We start from the raw sequence: 24271 nt of genomic DNA, 5'->3' as shown, positions 1-24271 counted from the left end.
GGGATGGTTGACAAAATTCTTATTGCAACTATGGTATTTGTACTGCTGTGCAAATTGAATATTTGAACAGCTTATTGAATTTACTGCCATCTGTGGCTAACTGATGTGTTTATGTTAGGCCATTTTATGAGTAGTAAAATGGCACAGATTTCCATTCTTGTTGAATGTTATGTCTTCTGATTTTTTTCTTGTGGTATTGAATATTGGAGGTTAGGAGGTGAGTTTCTTTGAAAGAAATGGAGCATTTACTTCAGAATAGATGAGCCCTCTTCAGATTGGCAAAGGGCAATTCAAAACTGCATTCTTCTTATTCTTCTTCTTCTGTGAATCTGTCTTGAGACAGGTATCAACTGGACATCCTTCATAATTCTCTGTCCTGAACATCTTGCTTCAGTTGTTAATAGCTTCTCCCTTGTTTGAAATCGGTTAACATTCCAAACTTTTTTCTTCCTCTTCCTTTTCTTCATCTATTTTTTCCCTCCCACCCTCTGTCGAAGACAATTTCTACGTAGTATGTAACCCAACCAGGATATTTTCCTCTCCTTATTGTTTTCATCAGGTGTCTCTTCTCTCCTACTTTCTTAGCACTTCTTCATTTCTCACTTTATCTGTCCACTTCACTTTTTCCATTCTTCTCCACAACCATATTTCAAAACTTTCCAAATACTTTGTTTCTTTCTTTCTTAATGTCCATGTTTCAACTACATATGACACTATACTTCACACAAAACCCTTTGTGAACCTCAATAAGGATTGCCTTAGGTGTCAAAAGCCCTGTCACATTTCCAAAACCTTCTTTTCCCATAGATATTCTGCTTATTTCTTCTGTACAGCTTCCATCCCATGTTAACAAACTTCCCAAATATCAGAATGACTGCATTAAGACAGTATGTATTGCATATCGTGTAGATGTGCACAGGTCTGATTTGGTGTGATGGACCAGTCCATAGCCACCAGGTGACAACATTTGCAACATATATATTTTGATTAACTTTCAGTGATTGGTGTGAAAATCTGTCTGTGTCCTGTCTAATGAAGTCTTCTTTAAAGATAAAAGTTGCATGCTCTAGTTCTGAGATGCTACACGATTGCCGAAAATATCCCCTCCCCCCATGACACTACAGCCCTTGAAGGGCCTTGGCCTGCCAAGCGACCGCTGCTCAGCATGGAGGCCTGCAGATTACGAGGTGTGGTGTGGTCAGCACGACAAATCCTCTCGGCTGTTATTCTTGGCATTCTAGACTGGGGCCGCTATCTTACCGTCAGATAGCTCCTCAATTCTAATCACGTAGGCTGAGTGGACCTCGAACCAGCCCTCAGGACCAGGTAAAAATCCCTGACCTGGCCGGGAATCGAACCCGGGGCCTCTGGGTAAGAGGCAGGCACGCTACCCCTACACCACAGGGCCGGCAAAGTTTTAGCAAAGTACAATATCAATAATTTTTTAGCCCTATTATGAAATAAAAAAAGCACCTTGGCTTTGGAAAAACAGGAACAAGTTAATTTTAATGAAATAAAAATTACTAAATACCAAGAATTTGGAACAGTTGAATCTGAATACCTGTGTATGGGCCTAGTTTAGGTGTCTGATGATTATGGCGTGGAACATGCCGGACTGGTATCTACTGCTGATGGGATAGCTTGAATTTTCTTCTGAGCTCTCTGAAACATTGTAGGGATGTTTAATTTTTTCTTGGAATGAGTTTTTTTCACAAAAATTATTTTGTATAATGTGGAGATTTAAAACTTTAGTAATGTCATATTTGAGGGGTCTAATAGCAAACCCGGCAATCTCCACTCTTGGAGGAAATTGAGCTGACAGTGGATAATAATAGTTCAAAGCATTATCTTCCATGTCCTCAAACGTTCCGTAACATACTCTACTTTCTCCCTATTCTACAAAAGCAGGAACTTATGTGTTAATAGCAAACCTGGAAATCTCCAGACAATGTTACACTGCAAAGACAGCATTCTCCATCGCAGCTAATCGTGGAACAGCATCAGTATCACGTGACATAGTCAGCTGCTGTACTTGCAGAAAACGGGAGAACACGTGTTGATGTTTTGTGGATTTTTTCATTTGTGTGCTTAATTAGTGGTTGTGCTACAATTGTGGAATGTTAATGTGCGAGTACAAGAGCATTCAAGAATAGAATTACCAGTGTTTCCGTTATCACCAAGAAGGCAGAAAGGACACCAACACAATCAAAGACGTGGAAAAGAAATGTAGCCAAGAGTTTGAGGTTCGTTCAATTTTCTATTTTGCATTATATTCTCAAAAATTACATAAAGTATTGCAAGGTACGGGTATGATTTTACCATTTCGGTTAATAATATTACGTTATTTCACTTCTTCATAGGTATTATTGCTCTCAAATTCGATTTTATTTGACATAAATAAATATCACATGAGAAAACGTTCACTTCCTTGTGTAAACTACTTTATTGTCACTGTAAGTCACAACACACAATTACAGACAATAGGAAGTAACACTACAACACTTAATAGCGGAGTACCCTGAAGTCGATTCTGACAAGTACAGATATCAACAACACTGACTCGCTCACTATAACACACACTCTCTTGAATTGACTGACTCACTGACTGACAGCTCGATATATATACTGTTCGATCAACCATCTAGAACAGGGCCTCTCAAACGCCCAAACTCTCACGCGTGCAGAGCGAGGTGCATAGGCTCTGTGCACTGTGCATCGGTACGCTTCGCCTCAACTCGGCTTGACTCGGATGGTGTACTGTGCTGAGAGCGACGAAGCGTTTGGTGGTAGACGACGTGTTTATCAGTGAAATAGATAAGCGCACGACAAAAACATAATAATGGAGCAACCTGTTTCGAAGAAAGCAAAGACTTCCGAAAGTCCATTTCAATCGAACTGGGAACTTTCGTAATTTTTTAATTTTTTTTAATTTTTTTTGTGGGACGATAATTACGTGCGTAAGAAAATCGTCTACTGAAAGACACTACAACAGACTACATTCAGAAAATGATTGTGAAATCATAGGAGACGTCAGAGAGAAAGAATTAAGGAAGTCGAAACATCTTGAAGAAGAGCATTCTATATCCACAAATGAGGTTTGTTCCAGTACTGTAGCATTTTCATTTTGGTTACGGGTTCTGCATTTAAAAAAATATATATTTACATTCCTCTCAAACATGTATGTGTATTTCTAATTCACTTTTTAAATCTTTGTAATAACACTAGTAACCTTGTCCCATACAACTGTGCGTCTCCGCTCACCACACGTAAACATTTCGCAGTGGGGGAGAAACAGCAGTGAAGGTGAGGAACGCGGAGACAGGCCGAACGGGGAGACAGGTGTAGGGAGAGAGGAGTGGGGGGTCTGCACTCTGGTCAACCAAGCGAAGTCGTCTTTTGCACCGTGCACAGTGCATGCACCACGCGCATGCACCCTGAGAGGCCCTGATCTAGAATTATCGATTTCTGGAAGGGTCTTACAACACTCTAAATGCAACACACTTGATACATTGATCGACCAGCTAATCGGATGGAGTATTCCAGTAATGTATCCAGCTAGAACTTCGATTACTGTTTGCCAGTACACCTGGAAATCTCTCCAACATTCCTAATGTCTCTACATGTATCTGGATAATAAACCTTGCAGTAAGTTTTCAGAACCCTATGTACCAAATTATAGCAGAATACACCTACAGTCTTACTAATAAAAAGTCCTTATACAGTTGTTTAACACATGTATAGTTATACAGAGAATAAACTCTGTATAAGCATTGTATATTTTTCTTACTAATAAACGTGGTATATGCATTGTATTACTATACAGCATGTATACACTCGTTCCAAGTCATAGGAATCTCTTCCTGCAGTTCACTGACGTATTTCGCACGTTCACCGCCTTTATGATTGCTTCTGCTGGTTATCTATGGGCAAAACTTTCCGGAAAGTCGCGCAGTAGCACGGCATATCGAAAAAGCAGTGGAAACACATAGTGAGACAGCTGGAAATTGGCTTATATTGATATCAACATTTCAATCAATCAATCAATCAATCAATCAATCAATCAATCAATCAATCAATCAATCAATCACTACTGATCTGCATTTAGGGCAGTCGCCCAGATGGCAGTTTCCCTATCTGTTGCTTTCCTAGCCTTTTCTTGCAAATAAATTGGAAATTTATTGAACAACTCCCTTGGTAAGTTATTCCAGTCCCTAACTCCCCTGCCTGTAAATGAATATTTGCCCTAATTTGTTCTCTTGAATTCCAGCTTGCTTGTGTAATGAATGCCACGAAAGAAATGGAAGAGCTTAGGAAAAGATCAAGAGCTCCTAACTGGGATAGTACAGAAAACGTAGGCAATTGTAATTGAATCAGTGAGTTGAAAAGGGTAGACAATCCAAAATCCTTACTTTTCAGGAGAAAGGAAAAACTGTTTTGTAGTTAAAAGAAAGGTTTGATCAAAAACGTTTCTATTAGGCATTTATACATCATATATCTGCATATTCACCTACAATGTATGGAAATCATATTTCGTATGGTTTTCAAGTTATACCATTTTTTATGTCAAGGAATAACTTATGTTCCTTTTTATACTCAAATTTGAGAAAAGTCTTTGTAGAGGTAGGTAATGTATAATAAACTCGCAATTTCAAAAGTATATTAAGCAGTAACACAATATTACACAAAAACACGCCCAACCATCATTTATTGTATAGTTTTTCATTGTCATTCCGTCTCTTTAAAGTGTTTTACTTTACGAAGATGTCTAGCCTCCATAACCTCTAAATGGTGTATGTTTTCTATGTTTAAAATATCGTGAAGATCATCAACGTTGTCGTCCATTCTTTCAATGTGTGTTCAATGTTAAATGGATAAGTTGAATATTTCACCACGATTATATTACTGCAGACAGTAAATACTACGAAAATAAACTGCTCACTCGTTTCTTTTTCTGCTACTTGCTGCTGTACAACGCTTATACAAAGGTCCTGGTCTGTATTAGCAATTCAGTGAATAACTATAACAGATGTATACACAGGAAGCTTATGTGTTGTTGGGTATTCAGCCCGAAAGCTGGTTTGATCCTCCGCAGCTCCACCAACAGCTGTCATAAACAGCCTAGGCGTCACTGAAGAGGCGTACTGGGGAAATGAGGAGTGAGGTAGTTTCCCATTGCTTTCTTCACCGAGCCAGCCGTTGCTATTACATATCAGTCTGCCAAGCTCACTGAAATGCATGCACCAACGGACCCTATGAGTGATATTTTCACACCATTCATATCAGGGACTGGCTGCATATGGAATGGTATTACTAGCATCACTCATTCCTCAGTCACTTTCATATTGTCAAAGCCAAGGATGAGACTGAGACAGGTCAATGAAAGTAACAAATTTGATATAGCCCATACCAGAAGACAAAGTGCTCTGTAAACACTACATCTCGCCAGCAAAGGCATAGGAAGCTATACACGGTTTATTAGTAATGAATTTCACATAAATGGTGTATAAACCTTGTATGAAAGTTATACACCGTTTATTAGTTAGACGGCTAATATACAAATATTATAGAGTTTTCTGCAGCTTTCGACTATATAGATTTTTGAGGTTAAACTTATACACAATACGTATTTGAGGTTATGCAAATTTATAATACATATTTACGGGGAAACCATGTATTAGTCATATTTAATATTTAATAAAAGATAATTAAAATATATTAAACATAGTAATTGAAGGTTTTACAACAGTCAGGATGTCCTACCTACAACAATTATTTTCCCCCCCTAAAACCTTCAATACCTATTCTATACATTCCTTACTCTAGGCTTTAAATTATATCTAGGTTTCCTTATATCTATGTCTTCATCTCTCTTATCCTCCAAGGTAGGTATCAGTGTGTGTTGATCCTCCATGAAGTCCGCATTCTTCTGGGGCCTCGTAGAGAGTGTCGACTCCTCGGTCTCTCCGTCTTTCGTGTAGGGGTTGAGGTAACGCCTTCAATTCCGATGTATGCACCTTCGTCGGCGGTGTAGTCTTCAGGAGATACACACCATTTCCCAACTTCATGTTCACCTTGAAAGATCTGAGCCACTTTGGAGCCATCCCAGCGTGGAACTTCTGAAACTTGTTGCTGAGGGGATGGTTTCGACGAAGATCTAGTGTTCCAGGTCTGAACTCCCTTTCCTCCGGTGCATCGTTGTTCTTGGCTTCTCTCCTTGAACGCTTTTCGGCTTGGCTGTGCACCTGTTGAATCTGCCGCTGGTTCCACACATGCCATTTATCAGGATCCTCCGGTTCTTCTCTTTGTCCATGGATAAAGTCCCAGTCGCCAGTTCTCTTCATTGGACGTCCAAGGAAAAGTTCTGCAGGTGAGAAACCTGTAATGAGGTTAACCTGCTGTCTGATGGCCAGAAGGGACTCGTGTAGGTGTTGTACGTATTGTACGTGGCGCAAGGAGCAAAACGTTAGTGACAGCCAGTGCTTTACAAACCTCTTAGCAATAAGGTAACAGCCCAACAACACTTGAGCTGTCTTACGTATGTGAAAATCTTAACATTAATTACATTGCACAACTTTTCAACTGTCGCCCATTCAACCAATAAACTGAAATCTCATACTTCAACAACAGAAACACACGGAAAAACTTAAAACACTAGTCAGTTGGGAAGATTTAACGACATTTCAACCGCCCTCATTCAAGCCATTATTTTAACTTTTTTCAACATAGGTTCATTTTGAATCAAATATCAACTGTTATTTACATGCACTAGGCACTCCGTCTTCATAGATTGTGTCCAACAGAGGTGATTAGCTCATGGATACTTTGGCGAACTAATTTGTTTGAGTCTAAAATATAATTAGTCAACATAGACATCCAACTTGAATTACGACGTAATGCAACATTTTTATATGAGCTGGTCATAAATCACATACAGAATTTCACATCTTGAAGCCATTTCTAATTAGACTACATCAGGAACGTAATATTGAGGTCAAAAAATTTTTTTTAATGGAAATTAATACAAATTTGGAATGCTTTTCCACATCATTTTACAATGTAAAATACGCGTACAGTAAATTTGTAATTATATGTATTCTGCATTCATTCCCAACATTTGTATATAAATTTTAAACTGTCTTCGAACTTGGCATCAAATAAGACTTTAAACTACCATTATTGTCAATACGGTACATATGATGGCCTTGTTTTGAGTGAAAATTCACCAGCGTGTTCACTAGTGTAATATTTTTTTAATCAATTTGATATTTTGTTAATGATAAGATCTTGTAAATGTTTTTTAATGTATTCACTTATGCAACATATTTTTATAATTTCCAACCAGACGTCTGGTAGAATTTTGAGGTATTGATGTGACTGATGATGCCCCACAGAAGGGGCGAAACATGTCTCAACTATTTTTTAACGATGTTTAATTAATATGTTAACATCTTGTACTGTATTGAATAGGTTGAGTTAAAATAAATTTCTTATCTATATAAATAAAATCGTAATGACTGTGTGTGCCTGTACATTGACTATTTTGGTGAAATTTTTGTTCAGCTACCCGTTTGACGGGTAATAATTATCATCTGCATATTTTTTGGTTTAATTTCCAGAAAGTCCTAATTTTTACCCCCCTCACCCAAAATCCAGATTGCAGCATAATCTGCCAGACGAGCAAGAAAATTGAAATTTGGCAAAATTATACATTTCAGCCTGTAACGGACGAAAAACTTCCAAGATCTTTAAATTTTTCTTTTTTAACCCCGAAGAATATCGAAATAGGGAGGCAATATTAATGATGGTGCAGACCTTCGTTTCGAGGTACTTCGTGGGATAAACGGGAAGTCCTATCACATAACGGATGGCACAATCTTCGTTGAATTAGGAGTGATCTTCAACCTTGGTCTTATGACTTTTTGTCATATCTGTATCGCTTATACGTTAGATTCGTCTCTATTTCTCGATTTTAAGTAAATTTGGACTTTTTACCTGCATAATTCATACTTTCAATCACTTACAGGAAAGATAGTATCACCAAACTCTACACGAACATTGGCCCACCTAGTACTCATATGTGAGCCAAATGCTATGTCAAATAATTATCCAAAATGTTATGCAATGTAAGATAATCTTACACAAATTTCAACCTATTCAACGTTTCGGACTCAATCTGACCCACGAATAGCTGAGATGCGAGCAAATATCATAGGACCAGCCATTTATTTCGCTAAATTATGTGCCTTACGGTACAATCCTTTGTCGATATGACGTACCGTTTAGCAGCAGTTAATCTGTAAATGAAGGTCTGCAATATTGTAAACATGCATATACCTTCGTATGCCCATCTATATATATTCAGTGATGTCGATTTGTAGCAATCGAGAAAGGGTGTGTCTGCTATTTTAATCAGTACTCTCTACACCGACTTTGACTGGCAGTAGGAATGGGGTCCTTCTCCTACTCCTGTGTAACTGGCATTAGTAAAGAGGGCCTACCATTGTAATGAATAATTCACTTCTCGATTTGTCTTGCAGAAGGCAAGGGAGCATGCAGTTTTGTTCAAAAGTCCCTTACCCTATTGTGTTTGGCTCTAGGCCAGGGTGCCCACCATTATAAACAAATGTTCCAATCTAAAATGTGACTAGCATTAGGCATAGTGGCCTGCTATTTTCATTGAAACTCACTAATTCTGTGTGACTGGCAGTAAGCTGGCTGGCAACAGGAAAAAGGGTCTGTCATTATAATGATAACTGCACAACTCAATTTTGACTAGTAGTAGGGAAGTTGCCTGCTATTATAATAAAAACTCCTCAACTGTAATCTGTCTGAAATTAGGAAAGGGGCCTGCCATTGTAACTAAAACTCCCCAAATCGATTGTTACCGCGCAGTAGGCAATGGGCCCTGCAATTATAATATAAACTTGCCAACTCGATTGTGAATGGCAGTAGGCAAGTGAGCCTGCTGTTATCATCACAATTCCGCAACCCACACTTTACATTGGAAACAACATAGGGGTACCTCCTCATGCCAGTCTAACCAAGGCGAGTGAGGTGGGCGGACATGTAGTGTGAAGTGTGCCAGGTGGGCGGAGTGGGAGTGAGGTGCGGACAGGACGAGTTGAGTGATACAAGAAAGATGATTAGCGTCGAACAATATAGGGCCATGATTGGAGGATGGCAGGGAAGTATGAAGAATGCTACAGCCAAAAACAGTGAAGTTAGCCTAGTGAGGAGACTGAAAGGAGAGATGGTGTTGGTGGCAGCTGTGGTCACTGTCCTACTGGTTATTGGGGGTGTGGAAATAAACCCAGGCTCACTGGGCACTGGCAACATGAATAGGGAGGACGTGGAAGTAGTAAGGAAAGTGTTTAAGGATGTTATAGAAGAACTTTGTCCGTTTGAATAGTTAAAACGGATGTTACAAGAACAAGGTAAGGAGCATGAAAAGACGAGACGGTGGATTCAGGAAAGCAGTAATGAAGTCAGAGGCAAAATGGAGAGCAGTGAGAGAGAGGTAGTCCTTCTAAAGGAGAAAATAAAAAACTTGGAAGAGGAGTTGGAGACCTTGAGGAAAGAAGTTGAAGCCCACAGACATGAAAGCATGAAGAAAGCCATCTTCATTTATGGAGTACAAGAAGAGAAGAATGAGTCAAAAGTGAACATAATGCATATGGTGGTAGATGTAATACAACAAAAAATGAAGATCAATTTCAGTGAGGTAGATATGGATGACGTGAAGCGGATAGGAAGGCTGAGGGGGTGCAGACCTATAAAGGTCACGCTGATATCGTCACTGATGGCAGACATAGTAATTAGTAATGCTGGAAACATACGGGAAGAAAAAATGTGGATTAAGAGAGACTGGGGTAGAGATGGGAATAGAAATTTTAAAATCCTGAGAAAACGTGATTAGGGCAAGGCTTCAAGGGTTGAGAGCTTATATTAGAGGCCAAGTGCTGGTGGTGTCCAATGGAAAATGGTCGTGGAAGTGGGGAATAGAGAAGCTTTTATCTATGGAGGAAGATTTAAACAAGGACGAAAAGAGTGTAGATGAGGCAGTGCAGGTGGAAAATGTGCATATCACCAAGAGAGGAGCAGAAGAAATTTCTAGTGCAGATGAGTATGTGCATGTGGACAGTCCCGGAGAAGACGGGCTTGGTTTGGAAGATAGGACAATAGGAGGTTGTGTGCTGAGTGAATCTAGTATAGAGTCAAGCTCCGCAGCATCTCCGTTCAGAATTCTTGATAAAGAGGGAGTAGTGATTAATATGTCACCGAGGACTGCAATCAGGAACGTTGTCGCTGAAGCATGTAAGGAGGCATATTCGGGGGCGTATTTGGAGGTCTACCGCAAAGGACAGGAAGAAATAAAAGTGACATCTAGCAAAGGGGAGAATTTTAGGAAAGGGAAAAACATGAGTTTAAAAGATTTGTGGGGAAAGAAAGACAAAAAGGAGGAGGGCGTTGTTATGAGAAGTAGAAAGTTAAGTAAGGAGAGTTAGTAGGTTGGTGGTATAGTGTTATTTGTATAATAAGTGAGTTTGGAATAGTGGTTGTATGGTGAAAGTGATGAGGAAATGTTTTTGGATCAAAAATTAATATGGAGTTTGACTTATATTATTTGTATGTGAGCTGTATTTGGTATGATGTATGAATAAGAGGAGAAAAATTAGTAAGTAAGTGAATAGTGGTTGTTCTGGAGAGAGTGCTTATGGTTAAAAGAAGGGTGTGGTTGTGTGAGATGATGGTGATGGTGGTATGTATTGGTATAATATGTATAGTAATTGGTATGTAGTAAGGTAATTTGCAACTGATTTGGAGTGTTAGGTGTAAGTGAATGATTGTGGAGTTGGATGGAGTTTTTGGTAGGTAATGAAGTATAGTGAATTTGATGGTGATGGTGGTATGTGTTGGTATAGTCGGTATAGTGAATTAATGGAGTAAGCTGTAATTGGTATGTAGTAAGGTAATTTGGAATTGATCTGGAGTGTTAAGTGTAAGTGAAAAATGGTGATGGTGGTATGTGTTGGTATAATAGGTACTGTATAGTGAATTAATGGAGTAAGTTGCAATCTGAAATTGATTTGAAGTGTTAAGTGTCAAGTGTAAGTGAATGAAGTGTGTTTATTTATTGCTGGGAGTTGGATGGAGTTTCCGGTAGATAATGAAGTATTTACTAAATAGGGCAGAGTTGGAAAATTTTGGTTTGGTGGACGTGATGGCAAATTTAATGTGAAGAATAAGTATATTTGACGAGTGATATACAAAGTATAAAAGTTGGAGTTGGTGGCATTAGATTGGAAAGTTTGATGGCGATTTTAGGTTATTTGTGTGTTTGTTAAGTAAATTTAATGGTTTGGTTGGCAAAGAATGACGACATTGTTTTGACGAGGAGGTAGTTAAAGTGTTGGAACGTGGGGGCTGGATCAGCAGAGTAACTAGGTCAGGAGTTATGACAATAGCTGTGATGGAATGTGCCGCGTCGGCGAGGCCAGTCAGGTGGAAGGAGTAGTTCTTTTTATAGCTGACATGTGGTATTCTAATTTTATTTTTAATTATGTGTTTGCCTTTTGCCAGGGCTAACAGCTCTCCTTAAGTGAGTTGACCGTGAGCCATTTGTTTATATGTCTTTTAACTATGTATGTATGTTTAGTCATCAGCCCCAAGGCTGGTTGGATCCTCAACAGTTCCGCCATGAGCTGTCATAGATGGCCTAGGCATCACTGAAGAGGCGTACTAGGGAAATGAGGAGTGAGGTAGTTTCCCGTTGCTTTCCTCACCGAGCCAGAAGTTGCTATTACATATCAGTCTGCCAAGCCCACTGAAATGTATGCACCAACCGACCCTATGATCAATATTTTCACGCCATTCATAGCAGGGACTGGCTGCGTAAGGAATGGCATTTCTAGCATCGCTCATACCTCAGTCACTCTCATTTTGTCAAAGCCAAGGATAAGACAGAGACAGATCAATGAAAGTAACAAAATTGCTCTAGCCCATACCAGAAGACTTAGTGCACTGTAAACACTAGGTCCTGCCAGAAAAGGCATCTTTTAACTATACTTTATTTAAAACTTTTTAACTATACTTTATTTAAATAGCATATTCTGGAAGACAATAGAGATATTCTGGGGAGAAGTTGGATGTGGCATGAAGGGACCGAGGATGGCTGCTGTGGTGACTCTCACTTTGGGGGTCACGTTTCCGGAATATCCGATGGACTTCATGGCATGTCCAAGGAGTACGTTTGATTATTGTTATTGTTATTATTATTATTATTATTATTATTATTATTATTATTATTATTATTATTATTATTATTATTATTTCTGTTTATTTGAGTATAGGCTGTAACTATTATTTTTCTCATTTAACAGATCAAATGGGTATTTGTTACTGTAGATCTGGAGAAAAATAATAAAGAATAAAGTATAAAGTGCCTCCCCATGCTATTTCTCGGATAAGGCTAAGAGACATGCAATTTTAAAACAATCTCATTTACTGCACGCACAGTATTTACTTTGATATCCGTATACAATGTAGAATACCGTAGCGAAGCACGGGTACATTTGCTAGTATTATTATAAATTTTTTTAAAAAATCCCCGAGATGTCCTAGGGCAGGGTGCCATAAGGTCAAGGGCGAAAACTTCCCAAGGCTGGTGTGGTTGGCGTCCTCTCATGCTGGTACTCGCTTTCTGGTTTGCCTTAGTGCGAGCACAGATTGCACAGGCTTGGATGTAGTTCTTGATTTCCTAACGCATGTGTACCCAGAAGAAACGTCGCCGAATCGAAGAATAGGTATCCTCTTGACCGGGATGACCAGCTTCTGGATTATCGTGGTATTTTCCCAAAATCCTTGCTATTTGCGACCTCAGAATGACGATGACCAGAGAAGTTCCAGGCAGGGGGAAAGTATACTTAAATAGGCCCTATACAGTCTTCGAGTCAGAAGTTCTTGTAGCACATCTTAAACTGAGCTGGGATAGATCGACAATCAGTGCTGCGTTTGCTGATCCAGGATGCCATTCTGTTACAGGGCCTGTCCTCAGTCTACCACTTCCTTATTAAATCTAAATCGATCTCATTATTTCCTTGCTGGATAGTGAGAAGCACAGGGTTGGTTTGGGACTTCTTAGTTGGCCCAGGAATCTCTCTCTCTGGTAAATTCATAGTTGATTTCTGTCCGTCGTCAGGATTTCTTGATGGACTGTCAGCAGCTTGATTGGCTATGCCAGGAACATGACAAATTTTGAAGTCAAAATTGGCAAGGATCAAGGCCCATCGCATCAGTTTGGACTTAGTTCCAGAAACTCGGTTCAACCACTGAAGTGAAGAGTTGTCTGTAAAGAGTCTGAACTTCCTTCCTTCCAGATATCCTCTGTACTTCCCGACAGCCCATGCAACCGCTAATGCCTCCTCGGCTGTACAATAGTTTCTCTCGGGAGCAGAAAGTTTCCTACTGGTATACTCAATTATATCCTTGCCTCTTCCTCCTCTCTCGTGGAACAGTACAGCCCCAAGACCAATGTCACTCATATCCGTCTGCGAGCAGACCTCGTGGCTTGTATCCAGATATGCTAGACTTGGAGCATCACAAATATATCTTTTTATTTCCTGGAAGGCTGTTTCTTCCCTTTGGGTCCATTTAAATGGTATGTTTTTATTGAGGAGGTCGGTTAGTGGAGCAGCTTTCGTTTCAAAGTGTGGTACAAAGCTACTATACCACCCACAGAGGCCTAAAAATTGACGTACCTGGCATTTCGTACGAGGCCTTCCCTGTTTCTCAATGGCCCTATTCTTCTTAGGTAGTCTCTCCAAACCCTTGTCAGTACATGACCTAGGTACTCAACTGAGTTTGATGCGAACTGACACTTCTTGACTTGGCAGGTAAGTCCGTGAATCTTCAACCTCTCTAAGACTCTAGCTAGGTGTTCCAGATGGTCTGTAAACGTCTTGCTGTACACGAGGATGTCGTCCAGATAGACCTGGAAAAATTTGCATGTGTATCCGGACAAGACTTACGAGGGAACGGTACGAAGTCGGACGGCGAATTTCGATTTGATTTTTACATATTCGTAAAGGTCTTTTTAAGCTGAAGCAGGTAGTGGAAGTCTAATTTTTCGCTGGTCTTTTTTAAGGGGACATTTGAGGGCTCAAAGTTGGCGGTGCGCGCCCTGAATTGTACAGTACATGCTGGCACATGTCAGCGCTCACGGCCAGCGGCTGCCCTGCCTCGCCTTCCCTCTCCACTCCTTCGGTTCTCCTCTGTCCCCTACCACATACGGTTGCAAACAGTTGTGTATATGAGACGGCGAGTCCTATTCTATTCGGTCAAGTTCTCCACGACTGATGGCTATTCCACATACAGGATATCGCATTGGATTCTTTACTTTGTTATGGCCGCTTGCAACATTATTGCAGCTCTTATTAATGCCTACGGTGTTAATATTCAGGAAGCTACAGGGCTTTCTGATGAAGAGCAAATCATGTATACACAAATAAATATAACGTTTGATGCAATTTTGGAGGGTAAATGCGAAATTATTCAGGAGGAAGAAGCCGTTTTCGTTGATTCAGAAGACGAAGATGGCGTTGAGGAGGGGACAACAACACCGAAAAAACGCAAACCCGGAGATGAGTTTAACGCAGATAACAAGTCTTGTGATGGCCGAGGAAGACTCTGTAAGTCAGTGGAAGATTATGATTCCGAATCAATGTTGGACATGTAAAAAAAAAAAAAAAAAAAAAAAAAATAATAATAATAATAATAATAATAATAAAGGAACGAGGACCTATGAACGCCGTACGGAAGTATAAGAAGACTCGGAGACAAATTTATGGAATCGTCAACCACGTTGAACACAATGGAGAAATTAGGAAATGTGCGATGCTTCGAGCTTATGTGAAAGAAGAGTTCACCAAGGCAAGGATGCGTTGGAATGGCGTATGGCTTTTAGTGCCGGGAGTGTCCGAAGACATGTTCGGCTCGCCAGGTGCAGGTCTTTTGATTTGACCCCCGTAGGCGACCTGCGCGTCGTGATGATGATGGAATGATGATGAAGACGACACATACACCCAGCCCCTGTGCCAGAGAAATTAACCAATGATGGTTAAAATTCCCGACCATGCCGCGAATCGAACCCGGGACCCCTATGACCAAAGGCCAGAACGCTAACCATTTAGCCATGGAGCCGGACAAGGATGCGTTATTTATATGTCAAAAAATCGGACAATGAGCGTTGGATTGGTGAGGGTAGAGAGTTGTTTTGCCCCAAACACTCTCTCCAAAGCGAGTCATACTTGACAAACCTTAAAAGGCGTTTGAAAAATTCGGTTCCGAAAAGTAGCCAAACTAGTCAGTAAAACGTTTAAAACAGACGAAGAAGTACGACACAAAGTGGCTAAAAAGTTTGTAACATTCATTAATGAATTGCAAGAAAAGAAAGAGATCCCGGATGGCAATATCTGGAATTCGGACCAGTCCCGATTTGAGTACGAAATGGTAACACAGAGAAGTTATGATTTTCGTGGTGTGAGAGACGTTCTTGCTACGCTTGTTTGCCGAAATAGTTTTACGCACTCCCACACAGTGCAATATCACATTTCTAAAGCCGGAGAAATGGGACATTTGTTCTTGGTCGTTTTCCAAGAAATTAATGGAAAGTTTGGACGTAGAGTACAAGAAAGTACCAAAGCCTACATGGATGCCTTTAAATATGTCGTAATTGATTGTTCATCTTCCGGGAAAATGGGGAAAGGGCATGTACGTGACTGGTTCCAAAACGTTTTCCATCCGCAATTACAGGGAGACGGAAGAAATCTTCTTCTTATAGATTCATTCAGTGGCCAGGGCAAAAATGCACAACTTGAATCCCTGACGAACAAACCTGTACAAATTGAATACATACAGAAAGGAACTACGATCTTTGCCAGCTGTGTGATCTTGGACTCTTCCTACAACTAAAATGTTTAGTACGTCGAATGGAAAACATTTGCCGGGTAAGGAATTTACACGGCCAGTCAAAATTAAAACCCAAAAACAGACGTTTCATTATATCTAGTCAAATACTAGCGCATAACCAATTACAAGCTGATTGTTTTGTACCAATGCTAAAATATGCTTGGAAAGCCGGTGGGTATTCCAGTACTGACAATACACCACAATTTCATACTGTCTCACAAACGAATTTTCATGATTTGACTGATACAAAGTGTGCCGGAAATGTTTGTACCAATTTTTCATTTATAAGGTGCGCACATTGCTGTTTTGTTTTTTGTTATTCACATTTTGTGTTAGATTTTCACTATCATGCCATGAACAATGGTCCAATGCCAGACTGTGTTAGAATAAAGTCATTTCTTGAACACTTGGAATGTCATGATGATGCAGATGATATTTGGTTATGTATTATTTGTATGTTAAGTAGTGATTTGTAAACAATTTTATTGTTTATTTATTCCATAATGAATTCATCTTTGTAAATAAAATGTCCCAACTAACGTCAGTCTTCACCCGCAATCCCGTGTACACAACTGTAGGCAGCCGTATGTGGTGGGGGAGAGATGTGAACCGAAGGAGTGGAGAGGGAAGGCGAGGCAAGACAGCCGCTGGCTGTGAGCGCTGACGCGTGCCGGCATGTACTGTACAATTCATTGCGCGCACCGCCAACTTTGAGCTCCCAAATGGCCCCTTAAAAAGGACCAGCGAAAAATTAGACTTCCACTACCTGTTTCAGCTTAAAAAGACCTTCACAAATATGTAAAAATCAAATCGAAATTCGCCGTCCGACTTCGTACCGTTCCCTCGTTAGTCCATCAGACGCATAAAGGTGGCTGGAGCATTCTTAAGACCAAAGGGCATGGCTCTGAATTGATAGAGTCCTCTTGGGGTGGAAAAAGCAGTCATCAGTCGAGACTGTTCTTCGACTTCCACTTGCCAGTAGACAGAGTTCAAATCGAGGATACTGAAGACTTTGCCCCACTCACTTGCTTTATCAGATGTCGGAGATCCAGTATAGGGTAGGCATCTGATAATAGTCTTGTTATTTACCTGACGTAGGTCCACACAAAGTCGGTAGTCACCATTTTTCTTCTTAGGTAGTACTATTGGAGAAGCCCATCCTGATACTGAAGGTTCAATCAATCCTTGGTTCTCCATTTCCTTCACTTTTTCCATTACAAATTTTCGTTTATCTGGGTTAAGTGGGTAAGGTCGTTGTTTAACTGGGGCATTATCCTTACAAATTATTTTATGTCTTACCATTGTGGTAAACCCGATTCTATCAGTAATGACCTCAGGGAACTTATTCAGCAACTTCTCAAGGTCTTCCTTCTCCTTCACCCTCAACAGCCCTGTTTTCATTTCGGCCAGTACATTGGTTTCTAAAGTTTCCGGCTCAAAGGCTTTATTTTCTATACATGTCAACCTAATTCTGTTTTTATTGCCAAAGAATATTTCATTGGCTGCATAATCTATCACTATCCCATATTTCGTTAAGAAGTCGTGTCCTAATATTATGTCAGGTACCAAATTCTTGACAACCTTTACTGGTATATCTATGACTTCAGTAGAGCACTTGGCTTGAAGAAAGGTACAACCCTCAATCTTGCATGTCATCGGTTGCCCCCTTGGCTGTTGCCACCTTAGCAGGATGAACAGGTTTTAATAATTTTGCCACATTCATGTTCACAAATGAGTGTGGAGCTTGAGTGTCAAGGATAGCGATGGAAGGCTTGTCATTAATTGTCAATAATATATAAGTAATAATAATAACAACGTAAATGTTGTTATTATTATTACTTATATATTATTACGTTGTTATTATTATTACTTATATATTATTCTCAGTTCAATACGGACCAAAAACATGAAATTCATAACCATTAATTAATTGTCAAGTTAATAGCCGGGTGGGGTGGATTAGGTTCATCATCGCTATAGATTTGACCAATATGTTTACCTTCTAGCCAGGTGTAATGTATCTGGGGCTTCTTCCTTCTTCCGGAACCGTCCATGCCCCAACTCAAATTGTCCCAAGCTAGTTTTCCGGGCAGCGGTCTTTTAAATGCCCGGTCTGCCTACATCAGTAGCATTTGCAGGGTTCCTCTGCTGTTGAAGTTTTTGTTTTTTGAGGCATGGTAACTTGTTTCATCTAATTTTGCTATGATGTGATGGAGCTCTTCAAATGTTTTTGGTTGTACCACCTTAACAAGCGATCGAACCTTATCATGTAGCAGTTCAGTTATATAAGGGACGCTCGTGTCAATAATTTCCCCCTCGTGGACTCTCTTAAAGAGCTGGAGTTTTTGAATTACAAAAGCTCCTGCTCTCATTCCACTGGGTTGTGCTTCAGTTAGGAACATTTTTGTACCGAAGTATGAACATCCTCCGAGTCGAACCTCTGGAAAAATTCTTTCTTGAATTCCTCCCAGTCGAGGCTGAGCCCTATAATGTTCTGCCACCAAGCTCCTGCTGACGCTTTTAGTTGCTGGCTGACAGTTTATTATTATTATTATTATTATTATTATTATTATTATTATTATTATTATTATTATTATTATTATTATTATTATTATTATTATTATTATTATTATTATTATTATTTATTTTCCTTAAATTGTACATGTACAATTTAGGGGTGGTAGATGGAGGAAAGGGCAAGCCCCACATACACGGAAGTGCCTCAATCTCCACATAAACTCTACTGAATATTTACATATAAACTTATGTAGACAATATTAAATTTACATATTTACACTACAAACACTGTACCCTTAAGAATAATAATTATCTTGATTTATCCTGAAAATATTGGAGTAAGAATACCCAGCCATTTATACTCTCACTCAGACCCCTGTATACACACTCATTCACAACCACTCCCACACGCGCACGCATACACATTCGCCCACATACACCTGTACTTGCACCCATCCTTCTTGCAATTCTAATTTATACAAGTTATATACATTGAATATAGGTTTCTATTTACATACACATTTTCTTTACTTCGCGGAGGAAGTGAGGAAGAGGAAGCAGCTTTACCTCTGATGGTATAAGGTTCCAGGTACGAGCAGCCCTTGCGTAAAACCCATTTAAATATGAGGTTGTCCTAGCGAAGGGAGGGACAAGAGTAACTCCTTGGCCTCTTTTAACAGAGTGGTAATTGAGCTGCAGGCAGTGGAAAGGGGAGAGGTGTGTGTTATCTGTCAGGGATTTCCTAAGGAAGGCTACATCTATTTGTGTACATAACGAGTTCACTGGTGGCAATGACCTGGCTGTGTTTAAGGGGATGTGTTTGTTAATTAAACGTTCTGCTCGTCACTGGATACCCTCTAGTTTCCTCATATTTTCCGTTGTCGTTGGATGCCAGGAAGGAAGGCCATATAATAGTATGGGCCGCACTAGGGAAATATAAGCCGTTCGTAGGGCTTTACTTCTTCCTCCCGAGAGACATCTACGGACGAAACCTAGCGCTCTGTATGCCTTGCACCTCACTTCCTCCACGTGTTTATTCCATTTCAGATTGTCCGTAATGTGAATACCGAGCAGCCTGATGGAGTTAGAAGTCGGCAGTTAGATTCCGCATAGAGTAGGTTGGTTCTGGAGTGGTTGTTTAGCTCTGCTTAGCCTTATATATTTACACTTCTTAATATTTATATACATTCTATTTACCTCACACCACAGAGCTATACTATCCAGATCCGATTGGAATTTTACAATATCATCACTGTTTTTCATGGCTCTGTAAATGACTGTGTCATCGGCATTCTGCGCCATGGATGAATTTACACAATCCGGTAAGTCGAGAGCATAAATCATGTACAGGAGGGGCCCTATCACACTGTCCTGAATTACTCTGGAAGTAATTGTGGTTTGGTCTGATTTGGCTCCTCCGTACACCACACATTGCGTTCGACCCACCAAAAATGACTTCAACCATGACAGCAGTTTACCCTGAATGCCGTAGTTGCTAAGTTTTAACAGAAGTCTTTGATGTGACACCTGGTCAAAAGCTTTGCTCCAGTCCAGAATCACATAGTCTATTTGTGAGACATCAGTCTGCTCCAAAGAGAACTGCCAGTCATCAATGACTTTTGTTAAAAGTGTTGTGCAGGATTTTCCCAGAATGAAGCCGTGCTGGTTTGAGCTCAGCAGGTTTCTCTCCTTGAGAAAATCCAACATACATTTAGCAACTAGACGTTCCATGTATTTACAGACCCCTGATGTTATAGAAACTGGGCGGTAATCATCTACGTTTTCCTTATCTCCATCTTTGAAAACTGGCACTACATTGGCTTCTTTCCACTCCACAGGTACAGACACGGTATTAATGGAATAGTTGAAGAGAGAGCAAAGAGAGGGCGCCAAGGCGACTGCACAATTCTTGAGAATTCTTGCTGGCACTCGGTCCGGCCCGGTCGCGGCATGAGGTCTTGTTTTCAGAAGGCTCTCCTTTACTTCATTCGTTGAGAAATACAGGTTGGTTAGAGGGAAGAGAGGAGTAGATGTCATTGAATATAGCATCTTCTCTTCCTCAGTAGGGACGGAGAAGTTACTTTTAAATTTCCTGTTGAAGGTGTCTGCAATTTCTTGTGGTGTGGAGACTGCCGTACCATTATGTTTAAATACAGATGGAGCTCTGTTGCAACCTTTACTTCTGAGAAAAGCCCAGAATTCCTTGGAGTTGGTGTTGAGACTGTGGCTGTAAGAACCGTAGGAATCTCTGACAGATTGTTTAGCCTTGTTCCTAGCCAGCCTGTATTTCTCCCACTGATAATCGGTTAGATTTCTTTTCCATTTCTGGTACAGGCGGTCCCTTCTTCGAATTTCTCGCACTATCTCCTTGGTAATCCATGGAGATTTCCATCTGCTGGTTATATTAACTGTTGGTGTGGTTTCTCCTACACATTGAAAGAAAATTTTCTTCCAATCGTTCCATATCTTGTTTATATCAGTACTGCCGGTGAAATCTGAGGCGAGAACGGGGAGGTGGTTGGATAGTACAGTGGATAGATCGTTCCAGTTTGTTCAGGAAAAATTATGAACTATTCTTGTATGGAGTTTGGGGGATGGTTTTATATGGGTCAGTATTGCGAGAATTGCCTGATGGTCACAGAATCCAGGAATAGTATTAAGAGATTGGACGGACTCTGGTATGTTGCTTAGGAAAAGATCCAGGGTTGAGCGTGTTGTTTGCGTAATACGCGTGGCTTCGAACGTTAATTGATGAAGGAATAAATCATAGAAAGCAGAAAGGAATTTATTGACGAGGGGGTTATTTGGAACAGGTGCAGCATTTCTGGACCACGTAATTTTTAGGTTGAAATCACCGACAATATAAATGGCATCGTAATTTTGTTGTACATGTTGCACAGGCTCGAGAGAGAGAATTAGTTCATTGTTCATTTCTGGCGACGACTTAGGGGCACGATAAATTGATCCAATAAGGAATTTGTGTTTGTTGCACGTCACTTCCAACCACAGTGCTTCGGCTGCTGTCTCCAGGTGATGAACTCGAGTTGGATGACATTCTGGCTTGGCTACGATTAGAACTCCCCCTACAGAGCGGTGGGATTGGTCCTTACGGAACAATATCAGTGAGTCAGGGAACACTTCTGAGTCATTAATTTTGCTGGACAACCACGTCTCATTGACACATACGATGGTCGGGTCAAGGCTTTCTAGCGATGCGTGGATATTTTGTAACCGTCCAGGTTGCATAATACTCCGTGCATTGAAGGCAAAAAGTGATATATTTTTATTTACATATGTACATATAGAATTATTTACTAAGTCACTGGGCATATCACTGGTAACTGTAAAGAACGAGTTTGATAACGACGGCATTTCACACTTCCAGCATAACCATGTACGGGAACGTTTTTTTATTTTTCTGAATTCAGACACTTAGCGAGCAATTATTACAGTAGACAAATACTTGGTTCCTCCTACCACTATTTCCACAAATTGTGCACTGTTGTGGACCCGGGTTTAGTTCGATGTCCCCACTTAAGGCAAGTACCAAGCACAGCAGTGGCTGATTATCTACAGGCGGTCTGACAACACCGCTCCCGTCCCTTCGCCGAGGCCGACCTATGGCTGCCATCCCCAGACTTTCAGCACTGCACCACGTCAAACCGTTAAGAGTACATTTTTCACTCACCAATAATTTCTCCAATAGATTTATGTTTTCCAGGTATCCAGGAGGGTTATCTGAAGCGATTGTAGCACTTTTGGAGTATTGCACTGCACTCTTTACAACCAAAAATATAATAATACTGTGTATAACGTTCAGCGTCACTTCTGCACACGCCGCCATCTTCGAAGACTCAAGTATATTTTCGTAGGTATATTTGTCCTACCCTGTAGAGACTCTGATGTCCTTAGAAATGTTTTAGGACACTCCTCAAGCTGCCCATGAAATTCTGGTAGGATGTCTTTGATTACTCTGGGATCAGCCAGTAACCTCTGCCTGGTTGACTACTGCCTACAGAAATGCTTTTCTCCAGGGTTAAAATTCTTCTGTTAACCTCGGATTCAAACTTCGTAAATTTCTGGCCTACTTCGGTTTTAAAATGGTTGGATTCCCGCTCAATTTCTCCAATTTTCTGCCCAACTTTGTTTTCCAAGTTATTCATATCACTACGTCTAGTTCTAAGCTGCTGATTTAGTCATTAATTTTTGAAATATCTTCTTTCAGATCTTTGACCAAAGAATTGATGCAGCCCTTTATTTCTCGATTTTCCCCTCAAGTTTTTCGGACTGGGCCTCGATTTTCCCCTCGAGTTTTCCAGACTGGGCCTCAATATTTTAGACTGGGCCTGAATCAGAGCAGTTAGTTGTGCACGGTCATTGATTTCTTCCTCTGAGGTGAATTTGAAGTCGAAACTGCCTCGTCGCCAATTTATCGCTCTCAAATACGATTTTATTTGACATAAATAAATATCACACGAGAATACGTTCACTTCCTTGTGTAAACTACTTTGTCACTGTAAGTCACAACACACAATTACACACAATAGCAAGTGACACTACAACACTTAAAAGCGGAGTACCCTGAAGTCGATTCTGACAAGTACAGATGTCAACAAAACTGACTCGCTCACTATAACACACTCTCTTGAGCTGACTGACACACTGACTGACAGCTCGATATATATGCTGTTCGAACAACCGTCTAGAATTATCGATTTCTGGAAGGGTTCTTACAACACTCTAAATGCAACACACTTGAAACATTCATCGACCAGCTAGTCGAATGGAGTACTCCAGTAATGGATCCAGCTCGAACTTTTGATTGTTGTTTGCCAATACACCTGAAAATCTCTCCAAAATTCCTAATGTCCCAACATGTGTCTGGATAATAAACCTTATAGTAAGTTTCCAGAACCTTCATATGTACCCAATTATAGCAGAATACACCTAATATACAAACATTATAGAATTTTCTACATCTTTCGAATACATAGATTTTTAGGTTAAACTTATACTGCTTACTGTGCCACCATTTCTGTTTACATTGAGTGCGACCTTGCCACAATACGTGCGTCATATATTTCCAAAGGCATTTAAATGACTATCCAAAGATCACTTAACATTATAATACATAGCAATCTTTTCTAAATACTCCGTGCTAAGAGTTCCAGTAATTAACTCTAAAATTCTCCAAGAGATGGCAGAGTTATTCGTTCCTGAAACACAGATACAACCTAGTGCGATATATAACGGAATGCGAATCTCTTTTCACTACGTCTTAGTATGATATATTAGGGAGGGGGTTAATCATTACACTAAACAAGATAGCTCATATAAGCATAAGCTCCTGGACCACGGCCTGCAAGCCCAGAAAATAGAGACATTGTTCAAAATGCAGCTGTGAAAGAGTCAACTGTTATTTAATTAAGTTTTTCTTATGTTATATTAATTTGGGGATATTAGGTCGTGTGATAATTATTATATGCTGACATATTTCAAACCTGCAACCAAAATCGTCTTCAGAGTACTGACAAAGATGTTAATGGCAGTTGTCACACCATAGTAGGACTAGATTCAAGATAGAAAGAACCTAGCAATGACGATTGCCATTAACATCTTTGCCATTGCTCTGAAGACGATCCTGGCTGCAGGTTTGAGACGCGTCAGCATATAATAATTATTATGCGACCTAACATTCCCAAATTTATGTAATGTCATGTCATTTAGTGATCATGAAAGTCTGTGTTTTAAGTTATTAATTCTGTTACAGTATATATTTTCTTTTCCA

At 40.1% G+C, this 24271-nt stretch overlaps 1 protein-coding gene across 4 annotated transcripts in view; it reads left to right on the top strand.

The window, feature by feature from the left end:
* The window catches only part of LOC136867227 (FK506-binding protein 15), a 282391-nt gene that overhangs the window by 18886 nt on the left and 239234 nt on the right, over nt 1–24271 (top strand). The window lies entirely within an intron of this gene.

This window comes from Anabrus simplex, chromosome 3 (assembly GCF_040414725.1).
Source record: "Anabrus simplex isolate iqAnaSimp1 chromosome 3, ASM4041472v1, whole genome shotgun sequence".
In the NCBI taxonomy this organism is placed as follows: Eukaryota; Metazoa; Arthropoda; class Insecta; order Orthoptera; family Tettigoniidae; genus Anabrus; species Anabrus simplex.
Note: the sequence above shows the minus strand (reverse complement) of the source record. Positions and strands in the feature narration are given on the sequence as shown.